The following is a 13605-nucleotide window of genomic DNA, read 5'->3' on the forward strand; positions in this document are numbered from 1 at the left end:
ACTTTAAGAGTTGAGAGTAAGAAGAAGAAATTTGCCATTTACAGAAAACAAAACATTTTGTGAAAGTGATTTTTCAGTGAAGATCAGATGAAACCCAAAGCAGGATCTGGCAAAGCACAATTTATCTGGTAATCAATTAAAACACTCAAAAGAGCACCAGAAGCTCAATTTTTCACCACTCACTCCATGTTTTGGTCTGGGACTCCAGTGTCCCTACTCTTGTGGTGCTGAACAAGGTCCATTAACCACGGGCCTTGCAATTTCCTTAAAAAAGGCGGATATGCGTTTCACTAAAAGCAAAGCAGTGGAAATGATGACACAGCTTGTATGTTCCAGAACAGTGTTTTTCTCAAGAAAAAATGAGAAGCAACAGCTGCTCAGTACTGCTCTTCTCCCAACCCTGCATCAGCTGGGAACACGTCCCTGCTATAGCATGACTGACTTGGAGTCAAAGAAATTCCTTCACTGAATTCAGCGAGGGTATCTGCTCCACTGAGCAGCTGCAGGGCCTGCGGAAACCTCCAGCTCCACATGGATGTCTTAATACATGAGGTTTAATAACTTTTTCACCCAAATCAACAGTTCTTTGTTCTTTCATCTCTTCATTTAAAGAGAACAAGAAATACAAACCTAAAACTGAAAATTCTGACAAGGCAGAAATCTTGTTTTATTGTTAAATTTCCTGTCTATACCACCCTTTGGTGACCTGCTTTCCACCCTGCTTCCAGCAAAATAGTTTTTGGGAAGATGTGTATAAAGTCAATCTAAGCCGAGCCTAGATATGCTATAATTGAGATTTCGCTCTTTACTGCTCCTTTTTTTCCTCTCCTTTCTTTTTATATATATAATTTTTTTTTTTTTGCAAAGTCATACCTATATTGTCTCTTAGGCAGCTTACAAAAGTGTCTTCCTCAGACCACTAACTGCCGTTGTTGTTGTAGTAGTTGTGGTTCATGGAGTAGGTGGTGTTGTGTGTGCTAATTCGGTTGCAGGCACCTGCATAAATATTGGTGTTGTAGGTTTTCTGTGTGTTCCAAAAGTAAAAATAAGGACTAAGAAATCAGTTTACAATAACTTTTCAGAATTTGTGAGTATATTTTGGGTAAAAGAAAAGGTAGTAAATAGCTCTGCCCTACGGGAAAAAGTTGTACGGGCCTTAACGGAAAATGACAGCCGGGCTGCTAAGTGCTGGCGCAGGTTCAGGGGAGCCCGCTGGGAGCCCTGGGCTGGCGTCGCAGGCAGCAGGTCGCGTCTCCGGAGGCCTCCTAAGCACCGGCTGCCGCTACGTGTGCTGAGCACTGCCCCGAGTCCTGGCAAACACCGCGGATCCTTCCGCTGGCCCTTTCTGCAGATGAGCCCCCAGCTCCGTCTCCTGGGGTAAGAGGATTTTCGTGTGTCCCTGGGTTGCATTTGGAATCGGTCCTAGCCAGCAGGGAAAGCCTGAGAAGACCTAAATTTGGGAAGAGAGGATGAGAATTCTGTACTGCTTGGATCCCACAGCATCAAAGTCCTGCTTCTCCAGCTCATATCATTTTTCTTTTTTTTATAAAGGAAAGGACAGAAAGAAGTGGTATTCACTGTAGAAATAACACACTTTGAGCTCTTCCCATTTGTTTCTGACCCTAAGCATGTGGAAGCTGCCCCTCAGCCATGCCCCAGGGCTGTTGTTCCTATGATGGTCTAAGGATGTTGGCATTGGCTAGAAGAACATTTGAAACCAAAACTCAAGGGCTCCATAAAGATCTTGATTTTGTACCTGTAATGAAAAAATGCTATAGATCTTATATATATTCTTGATAAGCTAGAATAAAATATATGTTCCAGCCAAGATACAATTTTCCATTTTAAAATTAGTTTACAACAATAATTGCATGTTGTCAGATTTAATGATATTCGCAAGCACACATCACTAACAGTGGCCAGCTTCAAATGCGCTTGTAACTAACACTTGCGGAAGCAACACAACGATAATAAAATTAATTGAAAATATGAACCTAAGACTAAAAAGAACTAAGCACTAACAAATGCCTATGATTCATATGCATAAAAATATGGTTCCAGAAATGTGCATAGGAAACTCTAGCATCCTCTCATCTCGCTTGGTTTGGCTTTGCCAGTGCTGATGTTCTAGAAACTGAAATAGTGTTAGTCATAGTAAGACTCTGAATATCAGGTGCCTATGAATGATTTGTCCTGAAGGTACAGGGAAAATATTTGCCTTGATCATGGTCAAGACTGTCTTGTCCAGGCTAAAGTGCAGCACTGCTGCATATACATACATACATATAAAATGTGTATATATGCATACATATGTACACTTGTGCTAATGATATTTTCAGGTGCAGTGAAATTTTCATTGAAAATTATTCTTTGTGCAAAATAGACTGGTTGGTAGAGGAGATAAGAAGTAGAAATGAATGGACAGGAAAGCAAGGACGCTTAGCTGCCACATGGTGAGGAACTAGCAGGGGAGTGTTCTGTTTCATAAGCAACTCTCCAAATCTCCTGGATACAAAAGGAATTTTTAGTTATTCATCTGAAGTTTACAGCTCAGACCCAAGAGGTTTCTTGCAGACATTTGATTCCATTGTCTGGCATTAGACCAGTTGCTCCAGCTATGGAAGATCTGCAACTAAGAGCAGTGCCTGATTTTGCAGCATCATTGCTCTGTCTCTATTTTTTTTTTCTCTGTAAATTATTCTGAAAAATCTCATTTCCATTTCCTGTCAGAACAGAAAGAATATTTGTGCAAAGGAGAATTTGTTCTTTGTCAGCCAGACCTGTCACGGAGTGAAATCCTGGGCGTCTTTGTTAAACCCCTCTGCTGGTTTCTTTACTCCCAGGAACTGAATGAACAAACCATCACTTTTTCTATTTTTCATGACTTTGCAAAGCCAGGGAGGAGATTAGCTTTTTGCCTAATTCTGCCAGACTTTCTAAATCTATTTTATTTTTCACCAAGGCTGGCATTCAGTGAACATCTGCCTAGCCCAACACCTTGATGCAGAAGAGTACAAGAGCAGGGGAAGCACACTTCAGGATTATGACCTCCAAAAGTCTGTACTTCTGTGACTGAGGGATTCAACAGCCATCAGTTCATTTTTTTTATTAATTTATCCTTTTTATCAGCCACAACACCTGCTAGCAAGGAGTCCCACAGTTTAGCTGCACTTTGAATGAATCTGCTGCTTTCTGCTTTAATTTGTTACTGCCAAGTCACAGTGGTGTCCATCTGCCTCGAGTTCCTGGCAAAGACAAGGAGTGATGCCTTATTAACTTTTCAAGCCCTCCACAGTTATACTGACCTAAGTCCTATTCCTCTCCATGCTCTTTTCCAGGCTTGAGAAATATAGTTTAAAAATATATATATATATATATATATATATATATATATATATATATATATATATATATATATATATATATAAAATAAACTGAAAATCAAGTCCACGACAGTATTTCAAACTGATGGCTTGCAGATTACAGGAGCCTTTAATCTTCCTTGTGATAAAGTAAAACATAAAATTATCAGCTTGTTGGGAAGTGCTGTAGTGTTGGGCTTGGTACTAAAAGTGTTGATTCTGGGCGCAGAGTGGGGATTATATGTAGGACAGAATAAAGCTCCTGACAGTGTTTAACTTTTCCCTCTTCACTGCCCCCTAAATCTGCTTGTGCATATTTTTTTAGGCCTGATTTACAAATATTGAAAATTTGGGTTAAAATTAATGGAAAATGTTACATGCTTTCTTGCTGAGTAGATACTGAAAGAACAGAAGAGTTATGCTTACAATGATATTATTATCTCTCCAATCCTTGAAAATAGCTTTTAGACTAATGCTTATTTCAAAATAGATTTTCCAATTTCAAAATTGTAAATATTAGGCATCTGCAGTTTGTATGTACCACATATCCATATGACATGCAGGAAACGTACAACTGGTGCTCAGTATTGTGTTGTACCTGCTGCCTTATAATGAAATTTTATAGAAACAACATTTTAATTTGCCAAGCATTTTCTAAAGAAACAGGTGTTTCTTCTATATCATAATATAAGTTATAATTTCCCTCTCTGAGTTTTTAATATACCTTTCCTTTGGCTTATAAATCAACACCAAAGTTCTGTATTTTCAGCTACCTAAATTGCTCACATTTCGGAGTTGTCAATAGCCAAAAATAATACCAACACATTTGTATGCCGTGCAGCTCTGCTGTAATATTGAGTACTTTTATTACTCATGAGTGAAGAATTTATATCAAATATATATATATATATATATATATATATATATATATATATATATATCAATACTTCATATGTATTAACTGATTTCATATAATTTGACTTTCTAAAGAAAATAAGGTCTGGGTATGTAAAGAAGCAATTACTTCAATTTTGACAGAATTGTTGCTATTGCTGTTAGATTAAAAAAAAAACAATTTTTTTTGCATACCTTCACAATTTACAAACAATTTATGCCTAGAAAGGCATAAATTTACAGAAGCTGAATATGCCTGGCTAAATTATTGATCTGACACCTAGTTATTCTATGACCATCTTTGATTCAGTAACTGAATGCAAAGCTTATCTGTAGATTGATGACACTCCTCAATTCTCAGGTTCTCTGTCTTTCTTCAGAAGATGAGCTGCAAGTACTGAAACCGGAGTCAGCTGAAGTTCAGGGATCCTCAGCAATTGCAGTTCCCGCTGAGTTTGCACGGCTAGTGAGTGGTGTTGTCTTATTCTCCCAAAAAATGTGTGAGAGAGAGAGAGAGCTCAAGAAGCATAATCAGTCTGCAGTAAAGCTCTTTTGCTGAGCTATGATCCTTCATCTGCAATTCTTCAGAGCTTAAATCCTGAGTGGCAGGCCAGGGTAAGTACAGCTCAATTTTCTGGCACAACTAGTGTCACATAATGCATCTCCTCAAAAGACTACCGAGAGTCTTAGGGGAGGGGGGAAAAAAAAGGCAAGAAAGGAAAAAAGGAGAAATCCAGACTTGACATTTCAGAGGAAGTTAAGAAAAATGGAAAGAATGAACTTTGGAGCTGCTGTGCATCATCAGGGTTACTACATGAATTACTGACATTATTGATCTTTTCATATTAACAGAAGGATTAAATGACCAGTGCGACAACTCTCCTGTGGAAATCTTGCTTCCCAGGCTTAATTCCCCCAAAGCACGCATCTCTGCAGGCACCAGCTCCAGGCCAGTGCACCGAGTCACCATCCTGTCCAGGCCCTGCAGATCCCAGGCGAGGGCTCCCTGCAAGGCGAGACCGCCGGGGCTGCAGTGACTCCGTGGTCATGGCTGATACCTGGGGAGAGTCTGTTGCTGCCCATTAAGAACCGTTTTCATCTTCATTATATCATTATAACTGAGCAATGGTCTATAATCTGTCCTATTAAGTACACGTGTATTCCTAAAACAGCTCTAGCACATATTAAAGTTAACTGTAAAATTGTTAAGGAGGAGAAGAAGGACAGGTGATACACATTACACTGATACTGGAATATAAAGAAAAACATGAAAAGCAAAAGTATAGGAAGGGAAGCTCATCATTTCATCATTGTTCTCTTTTGTCTTATTTTTTTCTGCAGGAGAAAAGTGAAGGAAGAATAAAAGTAAAGAACTAAAGGAGAAAAAAACTATTATCAGAATGGTTTGTGCCAAACTACAGTTTAAAAGATTGCTGATTTTGATTGAGATATTGTTTGCAGAAAGTTTTCAAAAGTCTCAGCCAGAACACTTTCCTCTAGGAAAGACAAGATACAGAAAGAAAAGGAAGAAGTGTGCTGCAGAGGCCCTAGATATTTGTGGCTCATTTCAATTTCCCCTGCAATAAAATAACAGTATGCATCTATTTTAGATATTTTATAAATCCCTAATTTCTATGAAAGTTATGAACCAGGAATTTTAGGATCCATTTCAGCAGCATGTCACTGAAAAAAGCAAATTCAGAACGGTTGCATTCAATTTGTAATATTTCTGGTAGCAAATGAAGAGGCGATATGGACATGCCTCTGGAAAGAAGAAACTGGCTAGAGCGTAACAAAACTAAACAGTCCTTAGGTGTCTGCAAGTTAAATCTGCCTCCTGGCACTCTTAATGTTTGCTCCAAGCTTCTCTTGCTGCCTGCTGCCTTGGGCGTTCACTGGAGGTGACTAATCAGAGCCACGCTCTGGGCGCTCTTGTCTGCACCATGCTGTGTATCTTCGTTCATGCAGGTCACACTGAAAACGCTTTCTGACATGAAGCATCATTCATACTAATTAGCATACTGGGATGCCATTGAACGTCCATCATGTAAATGTTTACAGGTGAGATAAAGTACCTCTGGTGAACGATGGTGTGACCTGCAGCATCAATGTGAACAAGCCAGCTGGTTTTCTTTGTGCTAGTTGAATATCTCTGTCGTGACTGTGGGGTGCTAACACAGCTCTCCCTTTTTTGCTATGGCTTTGGCTATAGTGTCCTTTGGGGCACTTCTGCTAAAACATTTTGGAAGGACTCAGCAATGGAGGCGGAGTGGCTCAGGAGTGAGATGTGAATTGCCAAGGAGGACCAGACCTGTGGTGATGGTTTCACACAACTCTCTCAGCAGTGTCTAGGTAAGGTCCATGCTTATAACTTGTTGTCACAAATCCAACCTGGTGATTGGACCCTTAGGCAGGTTTGCAGAGCACGTGGCTGGTGATGTGTGCTCAATGCCGCAGGCGCTATGCTTCTGTCTCACTGATATTGCCAATAACATGCAGTAAAAGGAATCTTCCAACTCTAGATCTATCCATAACGGGAGGTGAGTGACAAGGAAGAACATAATTTAAATGATTACAAATGTATATTAATCAAACTGTTGTCAGGTGTTTTATTGGCCTTTGCTCTAATATATACCTCTGACTTTTTTCCCGATTAATAAGTAGACTGAGACACCGTATTGATTAATCTGAAACTGAATTGAAATGAATGAGCCAGGTGGGACTTCATTCCTTGCCTTGAGCCTTCCTTGACTAATACTGTCACACCTGAGTGAGAGGAGCACATTTGCTTAGCTCACAACAGGCTCTTCTATTTCTGTGGATATTAACAGTCATTTTAATCAGTAAGTCCCTTTTCCGGACATGTAGAGTGCTTGTGAATCACTCAGGAAACCAAAAATTAACTTACTGACAGGCCCTTCTCATCCTAGCTGGTCTCTCCTTTGCATCCTAGGCAGAACTTTGTTGAAATCTAAACACGAGAGGTGCAACATTTTAGAGGGAAGGAAATACAGCATACTCCTGAAATTCATGTTCTGCTCCTCACAAACTGTTTTCCGGCTTTCCAAAAGCTGCATTATTCATTTCTACACTTGTAAATCTCTTGGTTATCAATCTTTTACCTTTCTCTGAAGCATCTGAGTTTATTAAATTAGAAACACAAATAATTTCTTAGATACTTGCCTTGTATCTTTTGCTTATTAGCTGCTTACTCTCTAACTAGTTAAAGCAAACATAGTGTTAAGATACTTGTCGAAGAGACATCTAGTATTGAACCTTGAGTGAAGTCATTCAAAGCTTCCTAAGAAAAAGAAAGAAAGCTTCCCAGTTCCTGTTAACAGTAGGAACAAATCTATCCATTTCCCTAGAATAAGCTGCTTTGGTCACTATAACCCTTCTGGTAGTTCTGCTAAAACATCTGTTAGTAGATGCATATGTCCTTTTTGAGGCTGTCAGGAAGGCAGACAGAAGGAAAATGAGAATAAGATTTTCAGAGCCTCTGACTACAAATTAGAATCTGAATTTCAAGTTTTGCGGAATAGTCTGAGAAGTGTTTTATTCCTATATGTCTGGGCAAAGATTTGTTTACTATTTGTTTCCATCTGGTTTCATTTTCTGAGCTAAGAGACATCTTTTGTTACTTAGAAAGTGTGGCTTTTCTTACTTGTCCATCCCTTTTTTGTCTTTTTGAGGTGCTTTTAGAGAAAAAGTATGCCAAGTGAATTTCAAATAAAGCAATCTGCTGCTTGTCCAATCTGACATGTGGATGAAGGAGCATCTCAGACCATCTGTCTTTGGACTTTCAGCCACATTCAGATTTGAATAAAAGTCTCAGTTTCACCCTCCGCTGTTTGCAGAGGAACCTGAACTTGACTCAGAACTTTGTCTCTGCAGTAGGATCTCTCTGATGGCTGCCTCACGCCAGCACAATTCAACAGGTGTGATCTGATATAATGTCATAGTATATGATAGAAGTGAAGAAGCTAGTGCAAAATGCTGCTGCAACAATTTCCAAACTAGTGCCAGCTCGACACTCCTGCATTTGCAGTCTCTAAAACGTGTGGAATTCGTTAGACCTGGCAGTATAGTTGAAGTCATGAGTCTTTCTGTGATTTTTGTATAAAGCCATTTTTAATAATTCATTAGTGGTATATATAGAGTTTTCTAATATGGCAACTGAAAAGGGATATAGAGCCAAGATTAGCAATCAGATGGAAATACCATGAGGACGAGTTATGTTTACAGTATCTTTGGCTTTTGTTACAAACCCTGTCACAACACAGATTCTTTGTAGGCAGCCTACAATGCCAGTGACTATAATGATCATGCGGAGTCTGAAATCTAGTCTTTTGCTCTTAAAAGAGAGGGGAAAAAAGAAAGAAAAGAAATTGAAAAAAAAAATTAAAAGCCGTTATGGTAATGTTTTCACTTCACTTCTTGGTCATTTTACTCTTCACTATTTAAACCTTTTGTGACCTTTAGGAAAGAAAAATCAAAACATAGAGCATTTCAAAGCTTCAGCAATGATGTATTTTATATCCTTCTATCACATTCATCCCACTTGAAATATCCACTTGAATGGTTTATGCTTTAAGATCTCACAAATGTTGCTTTTCCTGAAGGCTTGACTGAGAACTTAAAGAAAGGCTGTAGGTATGGCAACTACACAGAATGAAAGAGTTTTTAGCTTGTTTCATGTATAATACAGAACTATGGAAAAAAACAGAGTGACTCTAGATCACAAAACTGCTTCACCATCCCAAAACTCGGGGGATGCAATCTCACTAAAAAAGACACCAAAAGATCACCCCTTATGAACCAATCAAGTAATGCTACTGAGTTTTTTCAGTACTGTTTTTCTCTTCTCAATTTTCACACATTTTTGCTCCTTGAAAAAATAATTGCTCATACAGCTAAATAACACATGTACTCTCCCTTTCTCTGCATTTCAAGGTCTAGTTATTGCCATTAGGCTTGTAATACAGTTTTAGCACAGTGAAGGAGAAAGCAAGCATCCTTGGGATCTGCAGTGGCATAGACTTTGCATAAATGAAAGGTTAAGGCTGAAATGTGAGAAATGGTGGTCAGGTCACAAGTAGATGTCAAAAATGTCTGTGGCATGAAGTTTGGTGTTAAATATAAGTGTGTGTGTTTGCATGCACATATATATTTGATCTATTTATTTATTTTACAAACAAGTGGCCAAGCCTGGGGTGCAGCCACCACAGAGGGAAGCTGGGCCACCAGCTAGACCTGGCACGTCGCACAGTCGGAGCGTGTCTCCTGGTGCCCTGGTCCCAGGGTGCCAATTCTCCTGGGACCGAAGGGGCTGAGGTCTGGGTCAGTGTAAGTGTGACCTCAGTGACTGTCGCAGAATAGAAACATTAGAATAGAAATTGCTATCCAGCAATTATCCAGCTTAGTAAATAAATTTTGGATTATATGTTACTGAGTGGTGTGGTTCTGTTCTTGTAGCCATCCTGCCTAAATTCACCTCAGTGACACATGCTATAACTCTGCGTCCATTACGTAATCAGTGAAGACAGCAGGCCATACAACATAATATATGTGCAATCAATACTAGTACCAGAGCAGGATATAACATTTTTGTATCCATCCTCTATTGGATAACTTTTCAAAATACTCTGTGTGTGCGTGCATGCTTCTGTGTGTGTGCACTCCACGTGTGTTTAAATAATTCAGAAAAGATAGATTAAAAATATTAACAAGTTCCTCAGTAGAGATGTATTTCAAGTGTTTTACGTTCTTGTTTCTCTGGACTGATATTCTTACTTCACAGAATGCAGCTCCCATGACGTATCATTTTGACAGAAAACTCTGACCCTCACACACTGACCTCTTCAATTCTTTTTGTTTAATACCTAGAAATGCATGAATAAAATGTAGATTAGGGGATGAATAATCAGCTGTCTTTGGGCATCTCAATAGTATCCTTTTTTCCACTTAAAATTAAATTGCTTTTAAATTTTGTTTATTCTCATTTTAATAGAAACAAATTTTATATCATTATGTTAATATGCTGCAATTTATCACCTCTGAAAGTAAAGGAAAAAAAAAACAAAACTACTACAGAGAGGCAACAAAAAATTAGGATACAAAGACCAAAGGAAAAAATATTAATTTTGGATGAAGTTAAAGGTACCATTCAGCTCTGTACCACAGAACAAACAGATCTCAGACTTTCAGAAACCAGAAATTCTAATTAGTTTGGAAAGAGCTTGACCATGATTTAATAAGTAAAACTGTCCCTTCAAATCAATTTTATTTTATTCCTTGAGAGAAGAGAACCTTTTAAGTCAAATGAAAAAATGTTAATGAACTTTCATGTTGTGATTTTTTTCCCTAATTCAGTAATAGTTGTCAGCACCTTTCTTTCCCTATTTTCACCTTAACAAGTTAATATACTGAACTGCCTCCAGCCTGCACTGTGATTACTAATTAACAGACCCTTCCAAATGTATCTTTGGACCTCTTTTTGTGCAGTAGTAAGTGTCATTCATGTTTGATACGGCCTAGTGGAAATCTTTTGGGAAAGACCTTCCACAGGGAAAACTGCAGAAAGGAAACACAGTAAATGTCACTGCGCTTCTGCAGCCCCAGAGTGCAAAACACTAACCATGCAGTGAGCGTGCACCGGTCTCATTCTCTTTCCCAGTTATTGCACACAGGAAGAGGCAGCAGCAGGAAGCACTAACACCATCAAGGGATAATCCCTTCCTATTTTCAGAGATCAGCTGTTCTCATAACAGCAGTTCAATGCTGGAGCATTTACCAGAGACAGAGGTGAACAGCCTTCCTGGCAAGGCGAGCTATGTGACCTAATCTAGGGCTAAGGATTTGCAGGGATTTGCTCTGCTCTGCCTGCCTGCAGTGTGTATGTGTTCGTGGATGGTACAGCATGTGGGTAGGTCTGTATCCCAAACAGTAGTGGACAGGAGTGGGCCATGGCTGCCAGAGCAATTAACGGAGCCTGCTTACCTCTCCATTTCTTCCTGAAGGCTCCTTGTTGGTGGATGGTAGTTGGCTCTGTCCGGATTAACTGTTTTGCTGCCATCAGCTGACTGCCGGATACTCTTCTCTCCTTGACATGCTGCAGCCTGCTCTGCCGCCCTGACTGTGAGCACATTTTTTGCACGATGGGAAGGCTATGAGTGTACCCAGATGGATGACGAGTCAGAAGCTGCTGCTGCAGCCACCACCAGACATGCAGCCCACCCCTTCGTTCCTGGGGACCTTGGCAAGAAAGCAGCCTAGAGCAGGCTGTGGGGCAGATGTACTGTCAGCTGAGGTATGTACAACTCTAGGTTTGACTTCATCTCTTCATACTTAGGTCATAATACTTGGGTAAAATCCAGATAAACTTCCTGCTGTCTAGTGGCAGCCAAGAACATTTTCTCTTTAGCCTAGTGACTGTCCCACTGAAACAAAATTCTGTTGTTCTACATGCTAGATTATAACAGTACATGCTGTTGCACTGAGAGAGATTTATCAACTGTGCAAATCAATACGTTGCTTAAATTAACTGGAATATGGTAGCAGGGAGACCTTTTCAACCAAATGCAATCTCATGCTGCAGAAATAAAAATGGAAATATAATGCTTTTCACAAGCTTTTTAAGTTCCATTGCATATTGTATCTTTGTTCTGCCACCCGCATTTAGGATTGTCCCATAAACAGGATCTTCATTCCCCGTGTTTTGGCCTTGCTCGAGTTGAAATGCATCTGTCCTGCAAGCAGGTAAGAACTCTGCACTGTTTTCTAGGTGAGGTCTTGGGGCTCCCCTGAGCAAGCCCCAGTGGCAATGCCCAAGGCCCACACTTACTTTCGTTCAGCTGTGGTTTATTCTCACATGCTCAGCAACTACTACACATAGGTCTGGCTCTTTGTTCCTCAGTTGTTTCCCAACAAGCTCCGCACTTAGAGCGAGGAAATCACTCTGCTGGCCCCGGCACGTGTGACTGCAGCACTGAATCCCTGTGGCTCCTCTCCGTAGGACCTGGGAGCTACTCCTGTTTAACATCACCCCATCTCCATCCCAGCAGTGCTTCCCAGTGCTGTGGTACTAGTAGATTTCGTTAGCATTCTCTAACTCGTTCTGCAATTTATTAATGAAAATGCTGAGTGATTGCAAGATTAATCCTTGAAGAACTTCTCTAGTTATTTCAAGGATGATAATTCTCTGTACCAGTCACTGTCAGTTCCTTTAGCCAGTCTTTTAGCCCCATATGGTCCTGTGCATGTCTGCATCTTCTTTAGCTCAGATGATAGTTTTCCACATAACCCTCTTTACACACTTTAACCAAATGGATCAAATCTATGGCATTTACTTTGTCTAGTAAATATGTAATTTTATCAAAGAATGAAGTTGTGATATTAAAGATGCACTCCCAGAGAAAGTTACAGCTCAGTCACACATCAGTAATGGACTGCATAGATTATTTAGCTTTTTTTTTTTTAATCACATATCTATTTTCTGTGCTATTCTGTGTACATTAGGCTGAATGCCTGTATTTCAGTGTGGGCTAACACCTTAATGATAAAATGAGGAAGACAAGTGATTCATTTCTCAAAATTAGCAATATCCACACATTTCAGACAACTGGCTATGATAATATATCTTCCAAGCACTTCAGCCACATTTTATGAAACATTGATTGAAAGCTGGAAATGAGCCTTAAAGAAAATGACATAAAACTATTTACCCATATTCAGCTCTGGCCAGTAGAACTTCACGCTGATGTACTGTCAACATATCTCCTCAGCCTTATGTTTAATTCAGTGCAGAGCTTGTAGTGGAATAACATCAAGTCAAGCTTTTATTAAAATTTCCTTACTTGAAGTCTCAAAGCAACTAGTGTCATTAGAGTTTAAGCATGGTGGTGAATAAAGAAGCAAGAGAGCTGTTAAGAGGAACAAGTACATTTTAAGATTAGCACTGGATTCAATTAACTTGTTGGTAACCTTTTGATTCAGCAGTCCTATCTGTTTGCCTGTCACCACACGAGCACCTCCACGGTGCTTCTCACTTCTGTCCCTGGGCATCCTGCAGCCCGGGGCCACCGCTGCCGGAGCAGGCAGCGCTGGGCTCCCGCCGCTGTGCTGGTGAAGGAGCATTGCACAACACCCCTGCGAACTGCCGCCAGCGCCCCGGGGAAGCCAGGCAGAGGGGGGATGAGCAGCGGCGTCCGTATCAGTGTCCCTGGAGAGGGCATAGAGCAGCCCTGGGACACTGGTCTTGCCCTAATCTCCGTCTGTGATGCTTATGGAGAAAACGACAGCTCTGCTGCTGGTGTCGTGGAGAACCACATCAGCCGTCGAACCGTTGCCT

This window comes from Rhea pennata, chromosome 5 (genome assembly GCF_028389875.1).
Source record: "Rhea pennata isolate bPtePen1 chromosome 5, bPtePen1.pri, whole genome shotgun sequence".
In the NCBI taxonomy this organism is placed as follows: domain Eukaryota; kingdom Metazoa; phylum Chordata; class Aves; order Rheiformes; family Rheidae; genus Rhea; species Rhea pennata.